Source organism: Homalodisca vitripennis, chromosome X (genome assembly GCF_021130785.1).
Source record: "Homalodisca vitripennis isolate AUS2020 chromosome X, UT_GWSS_2.1, whole genome shotgun sequence".
Taxonomy (NCBI): domain Eukaryota; kingdom Metazoa; phylum Arthropoda; class Insecta; order Hemiptera; family Cicadellidae; genus Homalodisca; species Homalodisca vitripennis.
Genome location: NC_060215.1, coordinates 114330164 through 114356939, shown reverse-complemented (window position 1 = coordinate 114356939; position 26776 = coordinate 114330164).

Genomic DNA, 26776 nt, shown 5'->3' with positions numbered 1-26776 from the left:
ACCGCATGATACAATCAAATGTGAACATATTTTTTCAACACTCATTTCAAATGTTGTGTTTTGTATTCTACATATTCAAAACCTTTGTCGCTATATCTTACTTTTTGTTTGATATTTGAAAAATATGTTAATTTTTAATGTGATTACTTGAAGAGCACCGTTCGCTTGAGAAATGTTACAATAATATTACAAGACACGCAGAACTAAACAAAACGTAATTAAAACTACTTGTAAGTGGTTCTACTTCAGACTGGAACGTTTTATTTAGGCTCATTAATATTTATCTATTTCTTTCATAATTATATAAAGTTATAATTCATGCATTGTTTATGTTCCAGCGTAGGTATCATTAACTAAACTGGTAGTAAAATAAAAACAGCACTTTTAATATTTATATGTTTAAACAATTGATGAAATATTTAAAGTCAATATTGAAAAAGCAAACCATTCATATGACACGTAAAAAAAATTAAGTAAATAAGTTCGAAAAAATCTAGTGGGAACTAATGTTACACAAATACATTAAAATATATTTTTACCGCCTTCTGTTTTTTAACTTTTCATTACCATAGTAATTATATATTCAGAAGTTGTTATGTTTAAGCCTAAACAACTAAACTAAAAAATCATACCAAAGTATTAATTACTTTTATGCATTCAAAAACCGTTAATCTATGTTTCAATGTTCTTAATGACTTATATATTGATTGAATGTATTTTTGACCTAATTGTTGCAGTTCAGTTTATGATTACCAAAAACAACAATTACAAAATGGTGTATCTATGCCATGGCAGACTTACATATTTTGTAAACGACGGATGAGTAAAAATAATTAAACGCAAGATAGTGTACTTACTGAGATAGGGAAGAAAATAATTTATGCGAATTTTCAAATGTTGAATGCTTGTTGTAATGTGCTACATACGGTGTTGTATTATTTCGAAATGGGGATTTAATACACCACGTGTAAATTTGTCCTCTTTAATATAAATTTTGATGCATTAGTAAATAGTTCTCTCAATTCTAAATGTCTTATAGAAGAATTATTTTGATGTTTTGTACATTATCCATCACACCTTCCACGGCAAATTTGTATCGGGTTGTTTATGGATGTACGATTTTGTGTGTATGTATGACTTGAATAAATTCAAATTTAGACAAAAAATATCTTTCTCTCGATGTACCGTAACTTCCATTTATGTTATGACACATATAATGCCACAACTTAGGTTAATGCCCTTTTCTTAATATTTAGTTATTATCTAAGGTCAAGAAAGTCAAAAACAACATATTGTTCATAGTTGTAAATGAGTTATTTTTTCTTACTAGTTATATTAATATTAGTGGACATGGGAAAGTATAGAAATGCTATCAGAGCACAACTTATAGAAAAGTCATATAAATAGACCTGTTACATAAAAAAAAACTTTAAACCCAGGTTTTTATGTACCATACCTTCAAATAGATTTACCTTCTTTACAGAATTTGGTTATCTTTTGACTCAGAAAGATTTTAGGTTGTTTGGATGCAAATGATATGTTAGATATATGATATTGTAAAATATGAATTATATATCCTTACCAGTAATATTACATTCACTATAATCCCAAACAATGTAAAACAATATTTACAGAGATTTACAATTTTAAGTTTATCGGATAACTAAATATTCATACATAATTTATGTTCAGATATTTAGGACGGTGACTTATCCAAATTGTAATTAAAAAGTTTAAAATTGATTGGTAAAGATTGAAATATAAAATAAATAATCTATGAAGTATTTGTCCACTCACTGTAACCAGATTAAAAGAGCTTAGTCAGATAAGAATAAAATTAAAAATAATTACAAATCAGTTAAATTTCTCGAAATTACCTAAAGTAATCCATAAAGAGTTAAAACAGCCAAACATTCCATTAAGAAAGTAGACGTTTTCCAAACAACCTTGTATCCATACAGGAAAAAAAATTCTTTAAACAACATTAATATTGATTTTTCGACGTATAAATTAATCTGTGTAAGATTTGCAACTTATTCAAGTAATTTTCAGCACATTTTTTATATTTGTATAACCTTACTGTGGCTGTAATATAATTCAATATCAGGAAATCGTTCATGCACTATTTTGGGGAAATCAACACATCAAATATTGATTCAAAATCTTTTTAACACAATCTAATGGGATTCATAAATGAAGGAGAATATTACAAAAACATAAAAATTAACTTAATTCCACAGAGTTACAGCTTGTATCGTTAATAACCATTTGAAAACGGAGTGTGTGCAGCATAGGTCGTTTATAAATTACAAAATGTGAACTTTACACAAGTAGCGTCCATATAGATAAGGATCACTAATTTCGTGCGGTTCAATTTTAAAATCCAATTAGTTTTATCTGTATGCGACTAAAATATGGATACAATGTAGATGGGGGAGAGCGTTGCGTGCTCAATGCAATCGTTTCTGCGACCTTTGAAATGCAAATCGACACTATAAATCATCTGCAATACGCAAACCACTGGTCATCGTTACAACTGAAAATGTACGAGATTCGGCAAGAATATGTTTTAGACCTGTTGTAACTGAATGTTGATTTACAACCTGATCTGTTGGATGTTTTATAATTTGGTTCAATACAATACAACAAGTCTTCCAATTATTCGGATTATTACTAATTCTATCATGGTGTTCTAAAAGTATTCTACTTTCCCCTCCCTGCCATAGAAGATCGATTATTGGGATCAAAACTACGACATTCAACTGTCTTGCTAGCTCACGCTCAAACAACTATTTAAGAGGCCAAGAATTGGTATTCGGTCTGTAAATAAAAGAAATACGATTAGAGAAACGTAATTTTATTTGGTATTACTAACCGAATCTATGCTCTTCCATTTAGGCCACAACAAAAAGTAACTCAGCTAACAATTTTTCTCATAAGAAATGACTGTATTTATTAAACTAGACTGTGCACTTATACAATGGAAATTGGCTCTCTGTTCCTAGAATAAAGGTCGGAATCTAAACTGAATTTTTGAAGGATGCAGATATTCCTCATATTAAGAAACTTATACTATAATGTTACAGGCAAAGATGGAAATTAGGATTGAATGCCTTCATCTGTTATACAGGATTCCTCGATTAAGCTACATGTGTTTTTAAATTATTGTAATAAAAATGGCAAAACATAACCAACAACTTGATTTTGTTTAATAACAACTTTAGATCAGTACCACTCTCGTGAAATATACCCAATTTTGAGGACGGGGGAATTCACTGTTACGTGTTCTTAGAATGTTGAACTTGATGATGTGAACAAGACATGTGAAAACGATCCAAGCGGATCATGACATTCAGAACTTATTTTGTACCCGTAAGATTGTGTGGAATTTCATCTTTCAGTATTTTACCCACGATGTGGCAGTTAGGAATTCTGAAGCTGGCGTGTGCGAATGTGAACAGTATAACGATAAGTTTAACGAAATAGACAAACCGAAATGAATCTTTAACTATTTCGGTTGTATATATTACTCACCTGTAACAATAAGGGAGTCATTAATTGTACGTTGTGTCTTCCTACCAAAATATTCTTTGATAGGATAAAAAAAAATTATATACATGTACTAATAATTTAATCTAATTGAAAGAATATAACAACACAATTAATATACGCTGTTAGAAAAAGATATTGATAACATTGACAATATACTATTTGTTCAAGAATACGTGAAAAGAACATTTATCCGAGCAATTTTGTATGCCTGTGATGTCAAAACCAACTAACTGTGATCAATGTATTTAACCATTATTCTTTTAATGTTTAATTTTAATAAAGTAACAACATTTTTTTAATTAGCTGCAACTTACTAGTTTTAGTGGTGTAAATAAACTTCTAAAAGAGCTTAATGTTTGAATTGATTTTCAACGTACAACTTACATAGACAAAATAGTCTTATTTACATCCCGATATAATTAAATCTAATACTGCAATGCCGTAATATATTAATATATTTCAACGTTTAATTTTGTTGTTAAATAAAATACCTGTATACAAATATGACAGGAGTGTCGTTATTGTGGTTTTGATTAGTTAACATGTATTGTTAATTTATTTTGAAGCAATTTTTTTGTTTAACAGAATATACAGACAAACAAAAATAAAACTTGTTGACGCAACATTGCCCGAAATATACTTTGGAAAGATTAAGTGAGAGCCAGACCAAGATGAAAGTAGATGAAATGTACAAAAGTCAATGGCGAAATTAAATGTTAAACAACCTTAATTTGCGATTTTAACTGTGATGTTTATAAAAATATTATAAAATAATTATTTGATAATTATTGAAGAGGTGTGTAATCGGTTTTAGTTAGGAAACTTTTATTAATTTTTAAGTTGTAGCAATTTAAGTTTTCGTGGATACTAAAAAGTTAGAGAATATTTGTATCCCTATACAGGAGTTAAAAAATATTAAATTTAGGCAATTTTATAACCAGCCCAACAAATTTTACCATGAATAAATGAGGTATAGCTTCCGAGAATTAATTTTTAAAATGTTTAGTAGCCAAGCAAATAAAATGTAACTTTCGAAAATAATAAGTTTAAACTATAATTTATCTTGACGATATCTGTATAAATAAATAATTTGTCATTGCCTCCAGTAATCCATTTATCTTTATCTTCAACAGTTTTTATTGACACTTGATTACCAGATATCCCTACTAAATAATGCTTTCAATTTATCCTTCTCGTGGAACTAAAAAATATTTTTTCAGTTATTTTCCTATTTTCATAAATACGTTCTAAACATTCTAAGGGGCTGTCACCAGAATCTTACTGTTTCAAAATATATAATAATATGTAACTGTAACCCGATGCATTGATAACTTAAAACCACTCCATTTTAATTTAGTTGTTTAGATTTCGTTCTTGTCATTTGAATTTCGAATATCTAAAAAAGTATATGCATTTTATAAATACTTAATTTTACAATGATTGTGTCACTACTATGATTGTTCTCCCTTGATAAATAAAGCAATGCAATATTAGTTATTTTGAACTTTTGCCCAACTATTGATACATACAGGCTAAGTCCAACAATTTAATGCTATTTTCTAATACTTTCTTGCTCATGAACCTAATATAAAACATATAATATAAAAACATGTATATTTCAACTTAAAGAAAATTGCGCTCATAAAAAGCCAAATTGCATAGCAGGTATGGCATGACTGTTATTTTATACTAACCCTCTGACCCGACTGTGTTATTATAAATAAAGTTAGAATTTTAATAATTAGTATTTATGATTATAATTGAATTGACTTTTTAAAATTTAATGCACACTGAGGAAAATTATTCAATTTTTTCTGTCAGCTTTGTAAGGTATATAAAAATTTTGTTTTATTTTCCTGAAAAGATCCCACAGTCCTCAATCATGGCATCATATAAGTAATAAAACTATAAAGGTTTTAAGTATACATGGAAAAAATATATAAATAAATATAAATATAAATATATATATATATATATGTATATACCAATTTGTCATTTTGTTACATAACCTTTAACCTGAACATGTAAAAGTTATAAATGAGATAAATATAAAGTGTTATAATGGCAAACAAAACCAAATACATTTTAATATTGTAATTCCCATTTTAAAATTAATAAAAACTTGTTATATCAAATTAGGACAAAGGAGATTTTTTTAAGAAATGTCCACTGACATCTCTACCTCTTTTAGGCTTGCAATAAAACCTATTTTTCATATTACTGTCTGAGCTTTAGCGAAACGTATCACTCGTGGGGGTGGTAATATTTCTGTATGTCTGTCCAAACGATATCTCAAAAACAAACCTACCTATGGATATAAAATGTTGTATTAAGCATCAATAATACGACTATTGAGTTCGGTGACAATGCATTTCACTCCGCGGGAATTGGCTGAGCGTTAGAAAATATATCTTTACGTTGGTGTTATGGGTAACTATGGTGGAAACGAGAAAATAGCTGAATAATAAATGAATTTCTTCTAAAAAAACTGGGTACAATCATATGAGATTTTAACAAGTGAACCTTATATTCATGAAGTAAGTATAATATACTGTAGCCATTGTTAAAAGCCAATCACAATATTTGACTTCAGCGATCTTTTACGTTGAAGCTACCCGAAACGTTTCTTTGAACACCACTATAAAACCTAACTAACTGAAAAAATATGTGAATGTATATGTGGCAAAATATCTTCAGGGAGATATCGTCTTTACACTTTGAATTTTACCCGAAAGTTCATTTCAACATATACAATAATTAGTTCTATGATGGTGCATGTCAAACCATGAAAATAAGTTCGACTTCATTGATGTCTCTGTTTATCACTCGGCAGACTAACTCAACTTCTCTTTTATCTTCTAGAAGGACGTAAACACGTGTTTTCTATATGATTGTCAATCTACCTGTTCACAGCAACTATAGAGAATGAAATGGTCTATATGTTGATTTGAAATTTTGCTTGCAACATCAGCGAACACTGCTAGGTGATACGTGGTGTAGTGTACTCTTATTTTGACATGTAACAGAATATTGAATCAGTATGAAATTCAATCGAATTTCTTTTTACATGGTCTTGAAAACTAGTAGAGAAAACTATACTATATGATTAATGATCATATATTTGAGCACAAAGTATTCACATTTCATAAAACACTGATTTTTGACCGATTACGTGCCAGAGAAATATTATTCCAATACAAGTACTATTTTATATTTGAAATATGAATCTTCAAATTCAGTTCGTACCAACTTGTCTTTTATGTAAAATATTATTATTTTCCTTGACACTAATAAATTGATATTTAATAAAAAGAGGACAGTAATATTAATTTACTTGTTATACTATAATCTCTTGTACTGAATTTTTCCTCAAACCGTCGCAAAGTTTTAATGGTTGCTTTTAAAGAAATGTAAATGTTATTAAACAGTGGATTGCCTTCAGATCTCGGAAAACACAATCTTAGTCATTAGATTTGTAACTTATTCAGAATCGGTTTGTTTGCGAAACCCCACTCGTACTGGTGCACGAGAGGAAACACCGACGAATTTGAATATTTCAGAGCAGTCCAACGGTATGGATTTGCCGTGAATAAGGCCAGACAAGGGCATAGATTGAGTGTGGATCGTGCTTAACTATCGATCGGGGCAACAATGTGAGGAATCCAAGATGGCGGCGTGGTTTCCATGACAACAGTGATGAGGGGCCGGGGGTGTTAAAGGGGGAGGGGGTTGATGGATGGGCGGCCATCATTCTAGGGGTGGTTTCTCTCGATCCCATTGAGCTCTGTGCAACAATAGACGCTTGGGTGCGCTGTGGCGCGTCCTGACACCATGCCTGGTGGTGCGGTGATGCTCGACTACAAAAGTGCAAGTTAAGTCAGATTTAGAAGGAGGAAAATGAAGAATTTACCCTATTCAGTGCTTCAAAAATGTTTTATTTGAAAAATTTTTAACAAAACGCAATCAACATCTGTGATTGATACGCCACAATCATGGCAAATTAATTTTAAAAATACCAATAATGGCATTTTAAATTTAAGAATTAACAATTTGAAACGAACGCACTTAAAAACCCCACTTATTATGCATTTCTTTTTCATATTTTCTCTCTTGAGGTATATTGTGAGTAAATTATTTTAACCACTGTTACATTTCACACGTGAGGTTTGCAATACTATATTTTTAGATTAAGATTTTGGTAAAATATAACAAGAACCATTTTATCCCTTCGAAACTACGAATACAGTTAGAGTAAAAATTTATTAAAATTAATTAAATTTTAAATTATTAAAATTTTTGTTAAATCAATTGTATGTGTCAAGGGAGTTAAATAAATGGTTTGTTTATGGGTTTGAGAAATCATAGCCATATGAAATAGCAACCATGGCAGGAGAAATGGGGGAGGGGAAGTTTGTATTCTCTACTCAAATGGAAATTATGGAAGTTAATCGTGTAACGAGGCCAACATAAAATGGTTTAAAATAGGGATATGAACTTTATGCAATATATATATATATATATATATTTACATTTCACAATTTGAGCCAAGACAAGAAAATTCACCCACCTAGAAGAGGACCTACGTTGTAAATGTTTCAAACTTCAAACCAGCGTAACTTTTTAAAGAGACAACCTCCACAGGTCGGATTTGCAGCATTTCACTCTACTTATAAAGATCTTAATTTGATGTACCACTCAAACTATGCTTTAATTTAAGATTTCATTAGGGACCATTCCCTTGACATGTAGGACATGGTAGTTACTTCAAAAAGTAAATCTATAGGTGCAGTTATGACGTACCAAGTTTTATTACTTTACCTGTAATTGTTCGTGAATTATGAAGCCTGTGCGTGACTTGTTTTTCACCCCGTATATATTTTACTATGTTCTGATCAGAATATGAATAAAGATTTAGTTTATTTCTAAAAGAGACTTATTAAAAATATTCAATTAATTGTTTATGTAACACCTGGTCTTACGTCTAATTTGTGAAGAGAAATGTCCTTATATCAGAGATCCTAATAAGGAACTGTAGAAACTGACTTAAAAATAACAAGTTTACAGATTCAATTTTTTATTACAAGTGACTACAAAGTGTTGGGGTGTTTAAGTGGACTTAACTTGGTTCAGGTTTAATATAATAGGCTAGTATACATCAATCAACAATTAAGTCATTACATAGATACAATTTTATAACGAGGTAAACACAATGAATATTTGAAGGTTTTGAGTCCCCACGAAACATTGCCCCAATGGTTCCATGAAGCACTCATTTTATTGTAACCTATTAATGAATATGAAAAACACCAGCTCGATCCTTGAAAGGACCATTTTGTAAATTTACACTAATAATCCTTTTATTGGTGTTTGAAAGATTTTTAACGGTGCTGTCTAAAATTATCATGTCTATGAGATTCGATACACTAGTTTTTTATATTGAATTACTTTCGTCATCGGGGTTAGGATTTCCATGGACACGTTTCGATTTCCCTTTGACAATAATCAGAGACCACATTTAATTGTTCTAAAAAACACATTGGGATTCTGTCTTCAATAACACTGCAATTATCATATCCGTATTTCCAAGGTCCTATGACTCACCAGCATAATTTGATCTAAATGTGATTTTCAACTAAAAAATATACTGTAATACACTATGTGTTCCTACGTACATATTAACACTGCATGAGTTTATCAATAGTTTCCGATAAGTGATTTTTGCAATCATGGAATTACTGTGTTGTTTCATACCCGGCTTTATTGACAAAAGTGTATAAAAATTGTTGTACAAGTCGACTGTATGTTAAATAGAGTAGTTCTTTCTCGACGTGACTCACGACACAAGGGCTTGTTTTCAAACAACGAATATGACAAATGAGATCAAGAGATATCTTACCTTGTTTGGCGAATTCCCATCGGATGCATGTCACATAACTTTACTCCACACTTGCACACGCACAGCATCGGCACTCGCGCCCGTCTCGCACTGGATCCCTGGAACACGTTAGATACAGACTTGATGTATATTAAACATAACTTTATAAACATATACTAACACTACAAATATACCTAAACAAGTTTATAAAACTTAAAAACCCCCCCGTTTCATATGTAACTTTACTATTTGAGACATGGCTAGTGGTTGAAAGTGGCGGGGATATCACACGTTTTATTCCAGTAAGAACAGAAAATACGAGCAGTAATTTATGACTTTATCAAGAGATCCAGTTAATTCTCTGGTCCACTTAATAATGTTAATTAACAAGCGGGTTAGTTAATTAACTGGGTTCAAGTCGGAATCCACATACAACTGAGATAAGTTAGGTCAAAACCACTTTAAGTATCGAGGTACTCTCGAAGGCGTGTATAAGGAAGACTGATTAGATGATCAGACCTAGTACAGTTATACAATTATAAAAACTCGACGATGTCAATAAAATAACCAGTAAAGTGAGATTATAATTGAGATCTGGCTAGTAAAAGCTGCGTATAATTTTGCTAAATTTATATCGGTAATTGATATAGTGAATTGAAAGTAATTTTACCTTTAAACATTCTATGTGAACGATTCACATTCTGGGAAAAACACTTATAAATTGAATTATATTAATGCAGTTGGAGCTGGTCCATTGTAGATATTATGACACACCTTAGTAATCCACTCTTTGTGGAAATCGAAGCTTTCTTTAGGTCAGTCATTATAATGGGAAAAAGCTTTGAGATGAGTTTAGATTGGATTTCGACCAGATGCAATACTCGTCGGTGTTTGGAGCTAGCATGCAACAGAAATCTGGTGTGTGTACCCATTTTTGGTGATTTAGGATTGAAAATCTGTTATAGTAAATCTATTAGTATCACAGTGGACCTGAACACAGACTGTTTGTTCAGATGTAGTTTAATATTCCAGATAATGTAAATGGAACGATGATGGATGAATGTGGATGTGGAATGGGGATTAGCGTAAAGTGGAATCAGGACTTGTTTAGTGGAACATTTACTTGCAAAGTACATATACCTGAGAGTAGTTAGAGTGCAGAACTAGTTTAAGTACTTGCACGTAGATTGTTGTGGAAAGTGGTTAGTTTGGTTATAGTGGTTAGTGGTTGGGTTTACTGTTGTTATATAACATAAACATATGTGTATTAAATCATAGCCTAAACACAAAAAAGCTCATCGCGTGGTTCCGAAATACTAAGGATTTAATTAAATGTTCTGGTAATGTAGTTTATCTATACCGTATATACTACCTATAGTGACGAGTTGTTCCTACAACTGCTGCTATTGTTAAATGTGTATTCAATGTGTGACATATTATCACGTGTTCAAATATGACTCATTATTGTTCCCTGCATGCAAAAAAGTCTGAAAATGATTAGGAGATTACAGGTATATACATATATGCATACATACATACACACACACACACACACGTGTGTGTGTATATGATACACTATATTTATTAATAATACAGTACTTTAGGAAGATAATTTACAATCGTTTAGTATAAAAGTATTAGAATGATTAAAGATTCTTTGATAGAAACTGTTGGATCCGTAATCAATACAGCTGCATCAATCCAAAGCTTTCTCTAAACATTGTACTGCATAGAGCAAGCACGAATTAAAAAGTAATTGACAGCAAGTCGACCCATACAGTATCAACATGGGGTGCTGTGATGGGTCTGTGGTTTGACTATCATCTGCATGCCACCCTCCCCTCCTCCCGCTCCGACCCTACCTTACTATCTTTTGATGGATCAGCCCCGTTATGTAAGCGGCTCTGCGGTATTTTACAAAATCAGCGCAGCCAGTTTTTCGACATGTCAGCAAACAAGCGCCAGTTTACGATGTAGATGTGGCTTACCTACATTGTGTATACATGTGTATGCATGTAGGGCAGGGTGTGAGCGTGCATACAAACCGCCCTTTTGTGTTCTGATGCCGTGGCGCACGGCGTTATATTTACCGGTATGCAACCGGTCTGCAGAATTAACACTTCCATCTAACTGAGTACGAGTTTAATATTTGTTACAGATATACAGAATACAAATTGCTTATTACATAAAATACATGTTAAGAAATAGAACAGGTTATATAGTCTTTGTTTGTTATTAGCGATAGATACTCGTAATTTTAAAATATAGCAGAATTTTTTACATGGTACATGACACCCTGTATGTGCAATATCAAGTATGTTCAATGTTCCTCTAGAGGGAATAAATATTATTGAAAAATAACAGGGTTCTAGGTATACAACATACGTTTCATAAATCATTTCAGTTCCATTCAAACATAAATGTATACTTTTTGTCTTATCAAGTTTTTAGGATCAAAGGGTAGTTTTAAATATTTATTTATGAATTATAATATTTTATGTTTATTTTAAAATATACTAAAAATTAAAATTTCCACTCTCGACATTTTCATGTTTTTAGGAACAAGGTGCATACTTACCCCATTTTCCAAATATAATGTCATAATATAATCGGAAAGATTAACTTTAAACTAATATGTACGAGTATTGCGTTCAGAAACAACGTGTTACGTTAATTAAGATATTTATCTATGGTAAATTTCAAACTGTTGAAAATTATTCTAGGCACATAATGTGCATCGAGCTCTTATGATAATGGAAACATAAAAGCCGAATGTGTAAATACAAAAAAAAAAAAAAACTTTATTCTTATAAACTACACCATTGATTGTTTTTGTACACAGGATTACTCCAATTAGTTCAACGTAGTAGTACCTGTACGTGTAGTAAATATTGTGTGACAAACTCCTTTATGTTATTTTACTCTATTAAGTTAAATTCAACCTAAATTAAAACAAGTACTTTAACAGATTTTGTATTAATAAACCTAGTTTTTTTCAAAAGCAATCTTAGAGAAGGCTGTTGGCGCCTCTAAAGCTGCCATCGGAAAGAGGATGAAATATGCAAAACACTTTGATTCTTGCCGTTTCCCCCAACCACGTGACTCTTACGTCTGAACCACATTTCGAGAGTAACCAAATTGAACCTATCTGGGGGGCCCGCACAGCTTACAAATTGGCTTGTCGTATGTATGGAAATGCGCGCCATGTCGCCGCCATCTTACCGTACTTTTCCCGAGAGTTCCGAGTTCTACGCTAGACCTGCACGCCAAGCCCCCGATGGTATCGCGTTACTATTTATGATTCACCTGTCTTTCTCTGTTTAAATTTTCATAATTTAAAAAATTACTCGGGAACATTCGGCTGATTGTACAATAAAGAGCAGGTTTTACTGCCAGCCATCATTATGTAACTGAGCAGTTGTACTGCTCGTATAAAGGTATTTAAGGGCTGCCTGCTTAACAAACCGACCATTTCTGATGTGTATTATTTATCATGGTATTTTAAAATTTACACGAGGAACAAAACCGTGTCATCAATTTATAGGATTTACTGCTAAATGTAAAATGCATATAATACAGCATGTCATAAGTCCTATACATATATCTTGCGTATACATTCCATCTTTAAGCTCGTAGGAATCCCTTTTGTTATTTTTACAAATCACAAATAAAAAACATTATCGTCCCTCTGATTATATCTAACTGTGGGAAGTTCCGTCACAAAAAGCTTTTAGCAAATTTTGTATACACGTACATATGTGTCATTACAAACATTTATTTACTTTAAATTATCAGGTCAATATAAGACTGGTAAACTAAATGTAATAATTAGGTCTTATTTGAGATTATGATGATTTACGATTTACTTATTTTGTATTTTGAATTAAAATCGTTGTATGAATGAATTGTATCAAATATCGTTCGCTTTAATGATTCCTTTTCCCAATTTCAATTTTCAGAACAATACTTTTGTAACTACGTAGTATAAAAATATCAGAGATCATTTGCAAATCGTTGGAAACACTCCAATAATTATAGTCTCCATTAAGTCTGTTCCGATATATTGTCGCCAATATCTAACCAATTTCAATACATTTTAATAAATAATACAGAATGGCGTATTATTATATTACTAACGACTTTTCACTTGCAACCGGAAAGAATCTACAACGTGTTTGAGTGCTAGCATATTCCAACTTGTAGATAATTTTGTACATCGTCATATGACGAGGCATTGTATGAGTAAATTAATTTTTTTCAAACCTCACAAACTGCTTCGTAGGATAAATATTTAAACAGAAATCTTGGAACATGTATTGTTATGCCATTTTGGGCGAAATTATACAAATTTCCTATTTGAAATATGTGCCCTTATCTTATTACATTTTTAAAAGATTTCTTTACATTGAAACTTAATTAAGAAGATTTCCCTTTAACGTCCACATGTAAGGAATTGGAGGGTCCTATTTACAGCCTAAATTATTACAATTATAACAAGTTGCATATGTGAAAGTATAAAATGTTATAACTCTTTTATGGTTTCTAATATTATTTATCCATTTAAAATGAAGTTCATTCCTCCTTATGAGTAGTATTAATTGTGATGTCCAGTGAAGTGTTTTCTCGTTAATTGTAAAAAAAAAGAAATGTCAACTCGTATGATTGTGCAGTGTGCATTTCCGTATTCACAAACTATACCTGTTTGACGAGAGGTTCTCGGATCGTATACAGGGTGAAGTGCAAGGTTACACGTATAGCGGTAAGAGAAAGATAAGATAGCGCACAGTGGCCTGCTGACCGGGCACTCCGTCACGTACAACAATAAACTGTGACGTCATCGTGTGTGAATGAAAGTCACGTGACTGCAGATTTAACGGTCGTTCTAGGGCCGTAAAAACTGTACGACGCGGAGTAGTAAACCCCGGACATACTTAGACAATCGGCCTCCCCGTCAGAGCCGGCCGCGGCGACCACGGTGCTTACAGCGTTTACGGCCTGGAGTTTCCGGACCACCGTAACATAGGGTCTGATGCGCTCTTTCGATTTCGATCTTAACAACAGTCAATTGATACATGACAAAAATGTTTTCAACTGTATTATAATAGTATTAATACGATAACGGTTTGCTTAATAACGATTGGACATATGTATACCTTGACGTTCTCATAGCTATTCTGATATAATAAATATACTCGTATCTACTCAAAACTTAATATACCGGACGCCAGATTACATCTATGATATATTATGATAAATTAAATCTTAGAATTTGATTTTATACAAGCTCAAATTTACCCGACACCAGCTACTTGTTAAAATATGTTTTAATAACTAAACAAAAAGTATTTACGCGTTAATCTTTGAGTGAATGTTTTTAATATTATAGTTAACATATATATGTCACTGCTGCTATAAGCTTTTGCCTGTCCATCAAAGGTTAACACATCTTCGAATGAAATGCACTTTTTTAAATGAGTACCTACGTTTTATAACACGTCTTTTGGAAAGCCAATCCTAATGAACAAATAAAAATCTAATAATGTGGACCGTAAAATACCTTAAAAAATTTCATTGTATTGAACAAATTAAGTCCACTTTAAAATACTTAAATTTAAATTACAAGTATAATGATTTTTAATTATTAAATAACATCAATATTAAAGATTTGTAAAAACCATGAATTCTAATTTACAGTAGTTTTATGAAATCGCTAGATCAATTGTTATAATGCACAAGGACCTTTAACATTTAATATAAAGTTAAATCTTATAGATTTAAAAGTTAATAATTCCGGTTTCAAACGCGGATGTTTATAGCATTATGGATTTTTATTGTTTATCAAATTATATTTAAATGTATATTTTTGTGTACGTCACAGTTCCAATTGAGAATAAAATAATAATTTAATAAATAGACTAAGTATAAGTGAACATAATTAATACAAATCAATTGAAATAATTTCCATCTAGCCTTATAAACACTATGATTCAAAATAATTTGATAACTGCCAATTCAGCTGTTACCACATTACTTACAATAACAGTTATTATTCTTTATATAATATTAAACACAGTTGTCAATAGGTTTTCACTATAATATCCTTCCTATCAAAGATGTTACAATATTTTTAAGTTGCTGCAATATGATACTGCGTAATGTAGCTCAAGAATATAAATTATATTATATGTATGTGTTTACATATATACATATTCTTTGTATTTATCAAGTAACGAAAATGTCAAAGCAACTTTTAAATCTTTCTTGTAACAATGAATATAGTCAACATTCTGTAAACCACTTAACTCACTTTTTATACAAATAACCGATCTGTTTGTTTTATAACGACCTCTTAACTGTGTTGGGGATGTGGTAAAAGGGGGGGCGGAGGTTATAGCTGGCTTCCGTTGCAAAACCTTCAGTAAGGCGTTGTAAAAGTATTGCTGTTTCCACAAACAAGGAGGCAGAACATTTATAGGTCTATAATCGACTGTTTATGGCCGACCCACAATGCGGACGGGAGGACAGGGGCCACAATTTGTCAAAACGAAAGGCGATCGGCCGTTTATCGACGGTGTTTCTTGTCTCCCCATAATAAAACCGAGGAAGTCCTGTAACGGACGGGGCGAGGCGGGCAGAGCTAGGCGTGAGGCCGAGGCCGACCTGCCTCAAGGAGTTTATGGCTGCCATCAAAGTCTCATCACGGCTAATCTTCTGTCAGTTTGGGGTTGATGGCTCGGTGGAGATATACGAGCTCTTATCACTGACAGGGCGGTAAGGAGCTGCTAAACGGTTATCTCCAACAACAGGGTATCATGCGGTGGAGACATTACCATCTGCTCTGCACACTGAAGACACAAACGTCTTTTAGTGAGGGAGTCTCAGAGCCGGCTCTTCTCAAATCGTCAAGAGTTCTGTCCCGTAAGAACAATACTTTATATGCAATCTTTGCAATCTCCACCAAACAAAGGTTTTAGTGGCTTTGCGTTTATGTATATTACAATAATTCTATTGCTATTTTGTGTTATGTATTTTTTTCATAGTTGAGAGTTGAATGAATAGGCATTTTTGTATTGTAAGGGTGGTAATGATATAGGAAAAACCGAATTTATTTGTGCATAGAACTAATGTTTTAGATTGAACATCTCGCTAAATAAAAAGTAAAAGAGCAATAAAACTCAAGATTTGTTGGTTGTTCTTTTCTCTTTCAACTAAAACTAATATGTTCTTTGGCTCACACTTTGACATTTAAGATTTCTACAGGTTGTTTATTCACGTGCTGTGCAAATTATACGTATAATATTTGCAAAATGAGACAAAAATAAATCTATTACATCGGTATTATGCAACAATACCTCAAAGCATGTAGTATAGTTATAGAGCGTGCACAACAATCTGTATCACGTTCTGTTAAGCAATCATATCTGCACATGTCCATTCCGTTTGTTGTATAAAAGGCAATAGCCATACTTAATTAAAAAAATACATTCTAACAATACTCATTTTATTTGTTAATTAAATAGTGAAATGATATCACCTCATTTTAAGTTATAAATTCGCGTTTAATGTTTGGTCTGCCACTCACAAGTTAGTTTGGTCACTCAATCACGTATAATAAATAAAGAGATAATTAAAAAACGTTGATGGACAAAAACTACGACTGTTAGCCCACTCGTCCATTAAGGCAGACAATCTAGTTTGTTTGCTAAGGATATTTGTGATATGTCAATGTTTATTGAAATGGCATATATATTACCTAAATAAATATATTTTTAGTTTTATTATAGAATGTATAATAATGGTATACAAATTAACAAAACACAGATGTCTAAATTAATAATAAAAATTGCTTTAATACTTTTAATGATAGCGATATATGAAGTAATGAATTTTTCATCATAGATTTCGAAAGTAATAAATTTTTTGTCTAGGCTAAGTGAAATGCTTCGCTTTTTTTAGTTACGCTATGTGAGAAGACCGTTTGAAATATATTTACTGTACTTAATTACGTGGTATGATTATAAGTATTATATAATCAATATTGAATTGACATTTATTTTTTTATATAATGAGGCAATGTTCCTTGAATTTTTGTAGTAGCACTCAATACAGTTGAGTGCGACCAACCTGCAAGGCGAATCAGCCGTGAACAGAGGATAAAATATGTATATCAACGCTAAAAGGACTAAGTAAGGATACGGTTTTATCTAATAGTTTCCCATGACGGTATTATGATGTATACAGATTAACCTATAGTGTGGTGACACTTTATGTTTAATTAAAATCATTTAGAATTACAAAGGTAAAAGATAAAGTTGAAGTAGTAACCTGGAATTTAGTTCATGTCGGCAAAAACCTGACTAGTGCTCAGAACTGGCAATTTCCACAAACACCAAATGAAATCCGAGTTCCATTTCCGTCGCTACTTGAAATAGAGTGTGTGAACGCGTGCGGAAGCAAAATTCAATTTCTGTTGACAGCGCCAGTGAGCGTAGCGAACACCCAATATTCTCGAGTACGCGCCAGCCTTATTGTTCCACGGGAAACGTGTTCCAAATTTGAAACACCCTCCTCCCACAGCTCCTGCTCCGGACTCATGTTTACGGATTGCCTCTTATAGTGACCGATTGGTCGGGGCTCGGGTCCCGGGGGACGAGTAAGCACTGGTCGTTTGTACCGTGGCAATGCTATACCTCGTAATAAGTATGCATAAAACGTGAGAAACAGGAACGAGAGGGTCGGAAACTTTATATGATATCCTCGTTTCTACTGCCCCTTCTATAGACGTTCTTCTGTAATGTTTGTTCGGTATTTGTGAAATGCCTTTTAATGCGTGTGTTAAATTTAGATATATTAAGGTATACGGGCGAAGAAGTAAAATAAAATAAAAATAAATAATGTCTTTATTTGGCAAGCGTTCATCAAAGTTGCAACTTTGCTTTTCATGACAACTCCTGTTAAATATACAAATTCAGGATATTAAAATTAGAAAATTTAATACATTTACAAATCAAAATAACTAAAATTTACCTAGACAAACATTTTAAAACACTTTTTTTAAACCTAACAAGGCTGAGATTTTTCAACTCAGAGGGCAAAGCATTGTACTTAGCAGGTCCAAAATATCTAAACGCTTTTTTCCCCGTCTCCAATCTTGTCCTTGGCAGGTGCAGTAGGCCATCCTGTCGAGTACTGCGCTTATTGACTTCATGTCTAAAAACCAGTTTTTTTCTTAGATATTCAGGTTTTCCCGTCTGAATAGTTTTGTGCACCAGCTTGACCGTCTGCAGATTATAGTAATCTGTTACTGATAGTACCTTAGCACGTAATCTGTGTTCACTGATATGATCAAATTTTTTTAGTCCGTAAACAAATCTTAGAGCCCTATTCTGCAGACGGGTAAGAACCATCACATTCTCTCTGCTTAAGCAACTAGCAAAAGTTGGAAGAGCATAATTTATTGAAGGGAAAATAACTGATCTGACGATTTCTAATTTTGAAGCAACCGGCAAAATTGTACACAGCTTAGACAGACACTTCAGTTTGAATATAACACCTTTGCATATGGATTCTACATGGTAAGAAAAATCGAGTTGGGAGTCAAAAGTGACACCAAGAATCCTTAGAGTACTGCATGCAGTCAAAACCCTACCGTTAACGAATATTCTATTATTTACACCACTACCTCTCAACTGACCATTCAAAGACGAGCTATTTAGATGCAAAAAAGAACATTTATCAGAGTTCAGTAGAAGGCCATGATCATCAGACCATATCTTAACTCTGTCTAAGTCATTATTGACTTTTTGAACCGCTTCGGCTATCTCAGATGGGCGGAAAGACAACAACAGCTGCGAATCGTCAGCATAAGAATTCAATAAGCAGTGTCTCAACTGATCCTTCAAGTCTGCGGTGTATAAAAGGAAGAGAATCGGTCCCAGGCAGCTGCCCTGGGGAACTCCAACAGATCTAGGAAGAGCAGATGACAGCTGCCCGTTGACCCTAGTTCGCTGAGTTCGTCCAGACAAATACGATGAGAACCATCCAACTGAAGCTTCACTAAATCTATAAAACTGTAGCTTTGCCAGGAGCAACTCAAAGTTTACCGAGTCAAAGGCCTGCGAGAAATCCAGCGCAGTCATCAAGCTATTAATATTATTGTTTACACCTAGTAATCATATAATGGGATTTTGAGACATAGATTTTTTCCTTTTATACATTTTATACCTTGTGTATCTGAGTTCTTGTATATATGGAAGAACCGGTTGCCAAGCCGTGTAAGACGTCGGAGTCTGAGTTAGGGATTCAAATTCTGACGCAGTTTCAAATTCTGTCTGTGACCATTGCACTTTTATTAATAAAGGTGACATGTATTGTATCGACTCTACTCCTTATTATCTTTGATACGATCCTCACACAGGTCAGTGAAAATCGACTAACCTGACCTTATGAGAATGGCTTTATGAGAATGGGCACTAATAAAGCCATAAAGGAGATCAAACTATCAATTGTTTTAGTTCAAGAAACTGAAAGTACTTTAATGTGGAGTAACCAACGCTAATGGCTTACTAAATTAAACGTAAGCTACCATACATAAGATGTGGCACATACCTGATACTTTACCAGCACACATTATATCACATTCAGGTGGTTCACTACCAGCGAAAGCTGGAAAGCCTAAATTGGATGGTGATATTGTTTGTGGTCCTAAGATTTAATTTGCCTTAGTATGCGAAATCAGAATTAAATTGCTTAGTTATTATTTTTGAAAGATATTTTTAACAAATGCTATAGATTATAAATATTCATAAATAAATATTTCAAATTTAAAGTTAATTTAATCATCCTCTGTTCGTTCGAATATACTGGTGTAAAGTAAAATTGTTCCTATTCGTGACCAAAATATTAAAGCCTTGATAAGAGTTCAAACTTTATTTAGTTTTAAAATACTTCAAATACTATATAAGTATATGTATAATTTATTATATGGCAGGTCCTCATTTCTATTTAAATTAATATACTACACCAATTTGATACAGTGTTTGAACGAGAATTCTCTGAGTTGTTGGCATTTAGGTAACTTAAGTAAAGCTTTTTTGATATTAAAAAAAACTTTTTTAGTTCAAAATTTTTCTAATACCAAATTGTTGAGACTGTTCGCAAAAACTTGCATGCATGGCATTTCTTTTAAAATATACATTTCTATAAGGAAGTATGAAAATGCTAACCTATAAAAAATAAAAGTAATTATTTTTTATCTTGTCAATTGGTTTTTAGATAAACTTGTCTTCGAAATATTGAAAACTGGAGAACAATTTGAGAGAACACAGTCACTAAATTGTAATATAGTATAAAATATTTATATTCAATCACGTAACTAATCTGTTATTCTAAAAATAAGTTGATCTCTGTTTTACTCTTAATGAATTCAGAAAGGTATTGTACGTGTACTCAACGCATGTTGTATTAAATACGTGTACTCAACCTCGAATTTACAATTATTTGGTGTGACCATTAATGTGCAACTTACAAACATTGTATGCACTTTAACCACGTATAGGCATGACTATTTATTGTGGATTGTTGTTAACTTGTCGGCATCGTTTAGAATTGTAGATAAACACTCTTATTCTTATTTAACTGACGTCTTTTCGGAGTCAAACTGAAAGAACCAAATGATCCAAACTGACAACCAATAAGACTTTTAAACGTTCATTTATTTAATGACATATATTTTCTGACACATTGTTACTGGTATGTAAATGTTTTCATAAATTTTACTCTAAACCACATTATCAATTCTATAATCATTGAATTCTCTTCACTAACGAAATTTACTGTAAAAATAATGCATTTTATGGGACTATACGTTGTAATCATATGCATTTCCTGATATTATTATAACCCTGTTATTATCGTTTAAACGTCTTTTAAGAAGTTTACTACATTTTTATTATTATTTATTTTTCATATTTTTTCTAAGAGTTACAGACCCACAGTAATCAGCTTTTGCTAACCTATTGTCTTTCTAATTGCGCGTTTACTATATCTAGATCTATTCATATTCGTCTGGAGACTTGTGATGTCCATGAATACAGAATATACCTACGAAGTGATTTGAAATATACCAATCCTCCACTCCGGTCTTCAATCAAACACCAGAACAGATCAGTTGCGGAAGAGTTCCGAAATGGATTGAGGTAATGTAAACACTTTCAAGATGTTGTACTAAAAATAGAACAAGCATTGCAGACGATGCGGTGTTGCCAAGTCTGCGATAGCAATCAGAGAGCGTACACGTAGACGTATAGCCTTGCATGCGGTATAAACTGACCAGCGGGAAGCAGTATTCACAAGTGGTCAGAGGAAATACGAAAGTGACCTCTATGGAAATATTCAATAATACTTATACACTTGTACCCAATTGTGCAATCGAGATTTTATTTTGAATTCTATTTTATTTAAATTCATATTCTTTTAAAAAGTAGATTTTGATTATAATTTATGAGATATATAGTCTTCTAAATAAGAAAATGTTGGCAATTTTGCAATTAGACCCAAACTAAAACTAACCAAGTAAACATGTGAAATCTTTGCATACGTACATTAAATATACATTCAATGAGTGACATTCGTTACATTTATATAAAATCAGACAAATTATATTTTTATTTAAGCGTTATTTAAGAAAATTTAATTACATTTTAATATACTTTTCCTTAAGTAAATTTATTTATTTTTATAAATATAAACATGTCACTCCCTCAACCGTTTGAATGAGCATTACTTTTCAAGTAATGTTGTTAATAGTCAGAACATGTAATAAAAATAATAAATAATGAATATATTATGATTATGTACGCATAAGAATACGGCATTAAAGGAATCTTTATGTTCCTTTAACTTAAGGGAGAACAACTTCACTCATAACAAAATTTCGTACTCAATGAGTTAGTCAATGTGAAAAACTAACGTTGGAATGTTTGAGTGATATTTTTGTCATGAACCATTCTGTGAATTTTTACGATTACTTGGAATAACCACTTTATCCAGAATGTCTACACACAAAGTTATGGTTAAAGTAGTATACATTAATACTTTAATACTATACATAATAAAGCATTGATCAATTTTGATTATTTTTAAGATATTTGAAAAGCCGAATATGGATGATTGAAGAGGGAAATTTCTACTGGAGACTACTGTGATGGAGGAAGGGAGAAGGGGCGACCTTCGAGTGGCGAATCCGGCTGGCTGGAGGCTGCAGACTTCGGCCACAAAAAGTAAAGGAAAGCAGCGACACCCAGAAAGCTGGACGATTTGCTCAATTGTCACCTTAAGTTAGGACTTTATGTTAGAACGAGGCCGTATCTTCCCAGGCAGCTCGGACAATAAAATCGGTGAAATGTGACCTTAGCTAGCTCCGACCAGACTCTAATTGCTGACAAGTCCCTCCTTTATGCTAATCGCTATCGAAGCCCTCGGCGAGCGCTTTTTCTCACTCTTTTTGGCCATGGAAGGTTCCCAAGCCTTCCACGGAACTAATTCCCTCCGTCCGGAGAAGTCATCCGTCGGATACGGATGGACGTGTGTGACCAATTAGTGAGAAGTATATTGAATGATCAGTCGTCAGTAGCGCTCAAGTCCGTTAATTGCAGTTATAAACTGGTTTGAAAGATAACGGTCATTCTCACACTATTGATACGACCGTGGCATAAATCTATTGTTCCTCTTTATTACTATTATAATAGTTTTAATGTAAAGTAATTAATAAACATCGAAATAGCAATGAGAAAGGTTTTGTATGAACTATTTTAAAATAATTTAAGTATATTCGTAACACATCATAAAATTAATAGGCAAATTTAACATAATTGCCATTATACTATGGTATTAATAGATATACGTAATAGTTATTTAGTTGAAATCTTTTTATTAAAAAATCAATTTAAGCTTGAAGATGTATTTTTATTACAACCGCTTGCTCCTTCCATCTACTGACTGGAAAGGTCTTATGTAAGACGTGTTTTAAAAACGATCACAGTGAAATTTACTCCTGTTTCTTGATTTTGAGTTTTCGTCAGCTTATTGTCAATTTAAATAAAGTAATTGTTTTATAATTAAACTACGTTTTTGGAAATTTCTTTCAATTCTAAAACTTTTTAAAGTGAAATTACGTTTTTCAGAGTGACGTTAATGCATTAATTCAAAATAAACAAATAGTTCCATCATGTCTTTTTCAATTCGGCCAGTCCCGTATAAGAGGGGTTGTTCGACTAATCACACTTTGCCCATCAAGAGGAACCTCCATACCGTGAGTTGACGGAAAGACCCTCAAGGGCGCTTTCAAGGGAGGGGGGAAGACAATATAAGAAGGTAGAGTACAAGATAGCTGCAGCGAGGGCGAACTATATTTGCAAGCGAACAGGAGAAAGACTCCAATAAAGAAAATGAAACAGGATAATGCTTAGGCCACGAACATCAGGGGAGATCCCCTTGAATGCCTCATTACCCTTAAGCGAGTTTAGGCATGATCCTGCTTGTACCTCGCGTGTCCCTCTATCATTCTTTGTCCGACCGTCCATCCATCAGTCCTGGCTGTCCTCTTTATATTATAATAAGTTTCAGATTTGTTTTACTTTGTTTTGTTTTACAAGGATATATAGGCCGCATACTCCTTATTTCTGTATATTTATTACCACCTTTGTCTTGTTCCAGGAATTTATGATGCGTGTTTTGGACAACTATATTTTTTATCTGGGGAGAAATATTGTTATCTTTCGTTTCGGTATACTGAAATAATATATTAGTATTTTAAACAATTTGATATGACGGTTCTCATTTTACACGTTAACAGATTTGAATTATTCTCATTTTATATTTTATGACAAAGAACTAATTAACCCTAGTTTTATAGTTAACTTTTACACAGATTTTACGTATTATTTTTTCATCGTTTGCACTATGTATAACCCTTTGATTTATTTAGTTACTTATTTTTAGTATTTACAGTTTATTTTATTTATTTATTTAACAAACGGAAGGTGAGGCCGTACCCCTTTTCCTCATGTTCCTTTGGCCTATGTGAGGAACTTATCAAACAGAATATGGAGAAGAAACGGTGGGAATATTATAAGAGTGTATGATATGTTACCTCATATTTAAGTCAACACAGTGTTGTTATATATAAAATAGTTTAATAAATCCTTGATGAAAACACTAACAATGTTCCAATCACAGGCCAACTCTGAGATGAGTGCCAATGTTTCTGAGATGACTAACATTTAGTGTGGGACAATCAGAAATCTATACGAATTAATGACGTCGACAAAGTAATATCACTATATTTTCTTACTTTCGTTTTACACCTGGTTATGATTTAAAAGCTAAATCGGTTATTAAAAATTGAATGCACCGTTGAATATTTAATATTTATCTAATAAAAGGCAGAATACATTTACTACAAGTGTAATAATGTGCAAGGCGTGACTACGTACAAGGCAGAGTAATTTTATCCCATCGCTCTCAAAAAGCTTTTCTGTAACTTATTGTTTTAACTCGCATTAAAATCATACAGTTTTAAATGTCCATTGGTGATGTTACCTTGGATAACTTGCCATGCTTTACATGTCTCAATAAATTTGTTGAAGTCCTTTAGTAATAACTGTAAATTTCAAAATTTCTGTCTGAAAATGTTTTACTCTTAGATATCGAGTTACTGTTTAATAAATGATAATTTATTAGTTCCGAGTAAATACAATTAATCTATTTCAGAGTCAAACTTATTTAAATTAAAACAAAAAAGAAACATACTTTACAATAATATTAAGAATGTTGCCAGAAGAGGTGAGTTATGTAGAAAATATAGAAAATTGATGTATGTGTTCTAGGAAAGTTGTAACGCAGTGCAGTAGAGCAGAATCACTTGACCTCGACTGAAGACTTCCCACTCGATTGCCTCTAAATCTTCGCCAGGCCTTGTCTCCAATATGGTTTATGGACTGTAGATTGAAAATGCTTTTCGCCGGGCCGAGGTTTATCATGGTCTACATGTGCTGAGTCGCTCATTCAAATAATATACGTATGTCCCTCTGGCAGACAACTTTATTAAAGATAAGTAGATTTGAAACCTTTACACAAAGTTTTTTTAATAAGTAGGTCTACTGAATAAACAACAATTCAACTTTGGAATATTTATGCCTATTGTTATTACGTAAATTGTAAATAAAAAATTATTGATTAAAAAGAATACATTTATATTTTTAAATGGAGGTAATTATTTGATAAGTAAAACGATAGTACCGAGTAATACGCAGTTTTGTTATTTATCATAAATATTGGAGCCCTATTTTAACATAATAAATTAATACGTCATTTATGATTATTTGTAATGGGATATTTTACACATTTCTTTTTAACACCTTTTACATGAGTAAATATAATTAAACCCCCTTATATATATATATATATATATATATATATATATATATATATATATATATATTCTGGATAATTCCCGTTGGGTAACAATGCGCGTGTCAGAATATTATCCAATAGTGTGAATTCGAATTCAATACTGATGAATGAACCCAAGTAGCAATATACGAATTTATCTATTCCTTAGTACTATTGACCTATGTCCCCTTATATGGTTTATTTGACTCGTGCTGAAACAAAAAAAGTATGGAAAGATATTTTACATATTGTTGTAAGTGTGTATGAGCAAAATCAAAGTATATGTATATGCGTGTGTGTGCTAAAGGATATATATCATACATTATACATTATATATATATATATATATATATATATATATATATATATATATATATATATGAATTTGCGTGGTCCGAAGTGTGTATGAATGTGCGTGTACTAAAGTTTATCTATGAATGTGTTGTTACTAAAGTGCATCTATGAATGTGTGGATACTATAGTAACTGTACAGTCTTGAGATGTTGCAATCGCGCGAAATTACAGGCACTTGAAGTAGGAAATGTAGGCAATTTTTAATCAGGCCCAAATACAAAAAGGCCTGCAGAGAAAATAACGAAATTTATATAACTGTATGTAAATGATTTATAGCTTCAGAGAGCCATAAATTATTTTAATTAGTTTACGATTTGAGTAAATTATATATTATAATTAAGTACCATTTTTAAAATAACGTGTTTTTAATAATTTTTACAAAATTCAAATATTAATAATTTTTTTAATTTCCCTAAAGTTATAAATCATGTAAATACTGAAAATCTGTTTACCTTCAGCTTTAATTTGTACATTATTACATAATTGCATAAATGTCTAACTTACTAATACCTACAATTTCACGTGAATTGATCAAAACTATTC